General features: G+C 60.4%; 1 long non-coding RNA gene across 1 annotated transcript; it reads left to right on the forward strand.

The window, feature by feature from the left end:
• Positions 1–4,004: 4,004 nt before the first annotated feature.
• On the forward strand, positions 4,005–5,228 carry LOC107182159. The gene is made up of 2 exons (XR_001512883.1): positions 4,005–4,178; positions 4,981–5,228. It is a non-coding gene; the product is annotated as an uncharacterized LOC107182159 (long non-coding RNA).
• Positions 5,229–6,778: the final 1,550 nt, after the last annotated feature.

The raw sequence follows: 6,778 nt of genomic DNA on the forward strand, positions 1-6,778 counted from the left end.
ACTTCACCCACCCACCTGGAGGAGTCTGTTCGCAGAAGTTCCGCCCAGCCCGCTGTGCGCCTGGGAGTCGACGTTCTGGCGGCACTGACCTGCCCACGTGGAGAGGAAAGCAAGGTGGTCCGTCCCACTCCTGCGTTTCCCATCGTGTTCATCTCATTTTAATTGTGGCTGCACAGGAGCGTCAGAGGGTCCTCTCTTCCCCGACTCCTCCTCCAGAGCATGGGACTCCCTGGGGACTGAAACGCCAGGCAGAGCCCATCCACCTTCCTACCTCAAGGGCCCCCTGGGGCTGAGGAGCGGCCTGCCAGCCAGTTCCCCGGAGAGGCGGCTGCTGCCCATTCGGGCTTCTTCCTTGTCGGAGAGCCGTTACCCAGAGACGTGCTGTGTGGCCTGGAGGCGACCCCTGCCCATTCCGAGCGTCCGGTTCCCGTGGGTGAGAGACCCTTCCAGGGTGGCTCTGCCTCCTGCTTTCCGCCTGCACCGCGCTCCAGCCTGCGCCAGCCTGCGCCGGGCAGCAGGGGGCAGCAGGGACCGGGACATGCTGGCCGTGGCCTCACCACAGCCCGAAGCTTCCCGTTAGGGAGCTGCCCTTTGTCTGAACATCGTCTGGCTCAGCGCCCAGAAGCCACCAGCCCCCAAGCGAGAAGCTCCCCCCCACTGGGCCCGGGTGCGTGAGGAGGGGGGACTCGCCCGGACTTCTGCGTGGCCTTACAGCCGCTGCACACTGGGCTGCTGAGGCCGTGGGCCCAGGTTGGGGATGCGCACCCCTGTCAGCCCGACCCCATGGGGACCAGCCAGCAGGCCTGAGGAGCGCTTCCCCCGGGGCTGGGGCCCGGAGGCCCAGGCCATGGGTGTGGGCGGGGCAGGAGTGTTTGGGGTGGTCCCCCCAGGTGCAGCTGGGAAAGGGGGTTCCTATAAATGTGTGGCCCAGGGCCCCCAGCATCTCCTCAGAGACAGGCTGTGCCTCTGCTGCCGCCTCCCCAGTCCTGGTTGGGGTGCAGAGGCCCGGTATCTGCGTGCCAGACAGGACCTGGGCCTGGGAGCCCGGTGCCCGGAGATGCATAGCCGGGACGGCCTCCTGGAGGCCCAGGAGGGACGGAGGCGTTCTCGGGCCTCACACCTCGGAGGCTGGCAGGCCGGGCAGCACCAGGACCGAGCAGGCTGCCTGGAGGGGGCTGTGGGCGGACGCAGCTGGAAGGGGAGGGCTGCCCGGGCAGGCCCGGGGCCTCAGGCAGGACCAACCGCAGCAGCTGGGGACGGGGGCGGGGTTTTCAGATGCAGCTTTCTGGGCCCCTCCTGACTCAGTGGAGCTGGGAGTCTACATTTGAACGAGTCCCCGGAGAATCTAGTTCACACGAAGCAAGACAAGCAGAACTTGGAAGCCTGTTTCTATCCAGTCAACAGACATCGGCAGAGCACCCCTCCCTCCCCGCACGTCAGACTCCTGTCCTTCCCCAGGCACCTTCCCGCCCTCCTCTCCAAAGCCCCCCTCCTCGGGCCTCTCCCCAAACCGCTGCCCCTCAGGCCCTCTCCACCCAGCCCCTCGGTGCCCTTCCAGGCCTCCACCCAGGCGCAGGCAGCTCACGTGCGTGTATTTACTCGCGGCCGTGTCCCTCACGCCTCCACCCTGTGTCACTGGCACACAAGAGGCCAGTGTGTTTGTCGGATGAAGGGTGAGGCCACGTCTCATAAGGGACAGTGGGGCGGGCGTGTTGGAGAAAAGACATTTGAAATGAGGGACGGCGTAGGTGGCGGAAGCCCCTAAGCCAGGAGGCCCAGCGTGGCCACTGCCAGCCCCTCAAGGGACGCTCACCCGTGGGCGGCAGAGGGGGGCGACCCGGAGAGCTCACAGCGGCGTCCCTGGATGGGGGCGCAGGGCCCAGCTTCCGGGGCTGGGTCTGTGCAGGTATGAGGCCCGCCCAGCTCGGCTGTGCCCGCCCAAGGCCCCGCGGTTCCAGGAACCCTTCCCAGAACCTGCTTGCAGGGACTTGCCCCCTGGCGCGCCAGGAGCTGTGTGCTGGCTGCCTTGTTAGGAGATGAAGCTTTCTTTTAAAAAGATGGGAAAGGCCCGGCAAAGGCTGGCCTGGAGCTGACCCCGAGGCGGCGGCCGTGGTAACTGATGGGCACCGTTTGTCTGATTAATCTTCTTGTCAACAGAGTTGTTCCCCGCCGGTGCCAGCTGACATCACCCCCCAAACCTGCCAGGCTGGCTCCGACCCAACCACACAGCACCTCTGACCCGGCCCTGAGCTCGAGCCACCCCGAACGCGGCCGGTGGTGCTGCAGCCGGTGGAACCGGTGGTGGGAACAGGTGCCACCCCTGCTGGCCTAGGAGTGACCCCGGGTCCAGCGGGATGGATGGCGGGCGGAGGCCTGGACGGACCCAATGCTGAGCTATAGCAGCAGGTTCGGCTCCGGGAGGTCGACTCCCCGGGCCGATGCGGTTGTCAGGCGGGGCTGCCCCAAGCGGCAACAGTGCAAACTCAAGGGCCAGGACCCAGGCCGGTAAGAAATGAGTCCGACTGGGTTTAGGATTGGGGTGGGGCCCGGATTGGGGTCCTTAGCAGGCGAGTCGAGTGTACAGACTGGGTGGGTTTACGGCTGAACTGGGCCCCCTGGTGGCCATTGCCTCCCTCTGCACCAGGCTCCTGCACACAGCGCTGACCCCACACTGTCCCCATAGCACAGGCTGTCCTTCCGGTTTGCCGTCAGAGCGTCCATGCACCTGCTTCTGTATCATTTGTTCCGCTCACGCCGGCTTCCTAACCCAGGGGCCTGCGGACAAGAGCTGGGGGTCCCGCGATGGGGATGGGGGCATGGCCCTCCTTGTTCGCACTGACCTCTGACGGATGGAGCGTTTTCAGTGATGGTCACACATCGCACCTGCAGGAGTGCAGCTCTCTCCCGATCGCCGGGCGGTTGGCGCAAATACTCCACACACTGACCATCTCCTCCGTCTGAAAGGCCTGCGGTGAGTACGCGGGTCTGTGAACCGGTGACCTCATAAAGGACCTGTGACCTCATAAAGGACCTGTGACCTCATAGAGGACCCATGACCTCATAGAGGACCTGTGACCTCATAGGTTAGAGGACGTGGGTACCGAGCATTTTAGAGTCTGATGGCTGTTTCAGTGCAGCGGTGGCCTGTCGTCCTGAGCACCTCACTGTCCCTGTTGTCACACATCCGGGGCCCAGTGCCTCTGCGGGCGCCCTTGGTGCTGCCCAGCCACCTGGACCATCAGCTCCCCCTCAGGTCCTGGAGCACAGTAGGTGCTCATGACGTTTTTGCCATAAAATGGGGCCACGGGGCCTGGCCCTTCTGTCAACCTCCAGTCGCTCCGTGGGGTTCCTGAGACGTCGCTGTTGTCCGTCAGCTGTAACCACAATTTTCAAACGATGTTGCAGGAGGAACGGCCTCGCCGGGTTCAGGGACCCGCATGTCCCCGGTGGAGGTCCGGGCCCTTTGCCGGATGCATGTGCCTCTTCCTCCGGGACAAACCCGGCCCCGCCGGGAGAGGGGGCCTTGCTCCCTCTGTGAGTTCGGGGCGACCCCGCCAGGCAGGGCCCCCCCCCATTCCTTTTCCTGCTGCAGCTACAGGGCCGCCCACGCCCCGGCTGCCGCCCAGGATGTTCCCAAAGGGACCCCAGTCCCTGCTCCCTCCAACGTGGAGGTCGGAGCGCGCGACCCGGCCACGCGGTGGCGCTGCGCCCCTGGCTGTGGAGCCTCCGCCTCTCGCCCAGCGCCCCGCGAGGTTCACCAGCCGGGCGTCAGTCACCCCCGGTCACCCATCCACTCCTCCCAGATCCGGGGGGGTGGGAACGGGGCGCACACCCCTCGTTCTCAGAGGCGGCCAGCGCCTGTCCTGGGCCCAGATGGACCCGAATGCCTTTCCGCCCGTTTTCCTCCTGCAGAAGCGGATGGGAGCGCGGGCGGGTGGAGGAGGAGGAGCTGACGCTGGGACGGCTGTCAGTGCCCCGGCCCGAGCCCTGCGCGCCCCGGGCGCATCCGCCCAAAGGTCCCGGGACTGAAGGAGCCGCGCAGCGGGCACCGTGGCTGGCGCATCCGAAGAGCCAAGGCCGTTGGGTCCTGACGGGCAGAGACCAGGGCGCCTGCACGCCCAGGCGGGGAATGGGGCCCTCGTGCGCCGAGAACTGTTAGAAGACAACGCGCCAGGGCGGTGAGCATTCGTTCCAAACCCTCGATTCGGAGAGGCCCGCTCTTGGCGAGGACGTGGCCTGGGAGAGCCAGGGGCTGTGCTGGGACCCAGGGGTTCGGGAAAGGGCGAGGCCGGCCCTGGCTGTGCTGGGTCGTCCTGGGGCCCCCTCCCACCCCCTGGCCGTGTCCCTGGTTCTGCCCCTCCCGCCTGACCCTGTGTGTGCGGCCACTCGGGTGTGCAGGCTGGAGCTGGCCCCTCTGAGCCAGCCAGGCCGGGGGGACCGTCAGGAGGGTAAATGCCTGGGGTTCCCAGCCCAGGAGTCTCACCCGGTGACTCGGTGACTCGGGGACAACGGACGGCCGGCGAGGGCGCCTGGAGGAGCCCGTGTTACTGTGTGACGCTTATCAGAGTAACGAGCTGCTTATGACGTGTTAAGTGCAGGCATCTGGGCTGGGTTTTATTTGTAGACTTCAAACTGGGCGCTTGGCAGGTTGAAAATGCCAATTAATGGTGCAAAATCAGAATTTCCTTTCTTTAAAAATCGGAGTTTCTAATGGGGACGAAGGATTTTGCAATAGCTTTTCAAATTATCCCAGAATGTATCCAAAGCACACAGGTATTCACACACAATCAACCGCAACCACAAAGACAATATACGTACACTTTTTTTTATTAAAGAAGCAGTAATTCACGGCTCTGTTCTGCATGGTGGCATGATCTGTGCTTTTGCTGGAGGGAAGAATGAGTTTAAAACAGGCATCACCAACACAAATCTCCCACAAGTTGCTCTAGGAAATCTGTCATTTCTACCCATGTCTTGCAGGCCCAAGAACAGACGTCTCCAGGAGTATTTACTGCGCTTTCATGAGGAGAATTTCCAGGCTGCCCCTTGAAGCAATGACGTTGGACTTGGAGCAAATGGAAACATTGTGAAATTGCTTATTTTCTTCCAAAATGTGTGTTTTCTTCCTTGCTTCCTGTTCGGGCAGGCCCACTCGTTAGCAACCATGTTTCTGCGTTATGCTCAGCAGACGTTTTGCTCCAAATTAAACTTTTATGTTTCCAGGAAAAGTGTAACAAGTGTTTAAATCAGTCAGAACTTAAACTAATGAGAGGATGGGGCGGGGGAAGGGGAGAAGCCCCAACCTCGTCTTCTGTGCAACTATTGCTTTTTATCTGCTTCACGCTTTGGGGAGCTTTCATCCCTGCGTCTTAGAAGGACTTCTCACGAAGCAAGACACCCCGGGAAGCGAGAGGCTGAACTAAGAGCTGCTGCAAAGTCCTGGCCAACGCCGACCTCGGGGACGACACGGGGAGGGGGGGGGGAGGGTGTTAGTTTCTGAGGGTGGATGGCTGCCCGCAGCCAGCTGCCCTGAGGGAGCCGGAAGGGTGTCCCGTCTGGAAGCCGCACTTTGCAGATGGGGTCACAGCAGCACACCCGCGAGAACCGAGGGATAAAGTGACAGGTGGAGCTCACACCCTTTGCTGCATGTTCATAGGAGCAGCTACTTGTCGCACGTCCAGTGTCCCTCTGCCAGGGAGCAGTGAAGACGGTCGTAGCTAAATGCAAGCCATTGCTTCCAGCCAAGCGAAAAGGCACCTTTACTAAGAGGGTGACCGACCACGGATTAACCTTCCGTCAGTGTGGCCCAGCAAGGCCCTCGCTCTGTCTCCATCGCCCTCGTTTGCTCCTCTGAGCATTATTTCCCCTGGCAGCGGGGCTCAGTGGTTGAGCGTCAGCCTAGGAGCCAGGAGGTCCCAGTTCGATTCCTGGTCGGGGCACGTGCCCCGGCTGCGGGCTCGATTCCCAGTGTGGGCGTGCAGGAGGCAGCCGATCCATGATTCTCTCTCACTGATGTTTCTCTCTCTCTCCCTCTTCCTTCCTCTCTGAAATCAATAAAAAAATATATTAAAAAGAGCACAAAAAGCTAAAGAGCATTTTCCCAGGGAACAGCTGTAAACCTGACTCTGAATGTGAGAGACGGGCGGCTGCTCAGCTCACCAGGAGCTATGCTCAGACGAGCCGTGCATAGCATGGGTGCTCCTTCTGAGGAAATCCTGGCGGTTGATCCAGCCCAGAACACCTGGGAAAGAAGTATATTCAAAGCATCATATCGATGAGGGGGAAAAAGAAGAAATGTCAGTCACCAAATGAAACCATCAACAGGTGACAGCTCTACCCACGCCTCCACCACAGGCCCTAGTGGAGTTAATACTCGTCCCTGGTGAAGGCCGTGAAGAAAATGAGATTAGTCAGTAAATGATGTTAGGACCAACCATGTGGAAAAAATTAAAGGTAATCCCCAGCTCTCCCCATAGACCAAATAAGTTCCACATGCAGTTAACAGTTATGCAAAAATAACAAAAGCAAGAGGGCTTTGTAGCTATAAATGCTTAAAGATAGGCTAATAAATAAACGATTATTGGGGCTGACCACAGAAACGCGAAAACTGCCTATCAGCACATCGGAAGGTGTTGGTGGAAAATATCACAGAGTTAAACCTTACTTTTGTGTGAAAGGCTAATGCAGAACAGTGAGAAAATAATTAACAATAGTCACGGGCAAAGAAGATAAGTAGATGAAGTACAAATATTCAATAAACATGAAATCATATTCAAAT

The sequence above is a fragment of the Myotis davidii genome, unplaced genomic scaffold, assembly GCF_000327345.1.
Source record: "Myotis davidii unplaced genomic scaffold, ASM32734v1 scaffold1055, whole genome shotgun sequence".
Classification (NCBI taxonomy): domain Eukaryota; kingdom Metazoa; phylum Chordata; class Mammalia; order Chiroptera; family Vespertilionidae; genus Myotis; species Myotis davidii.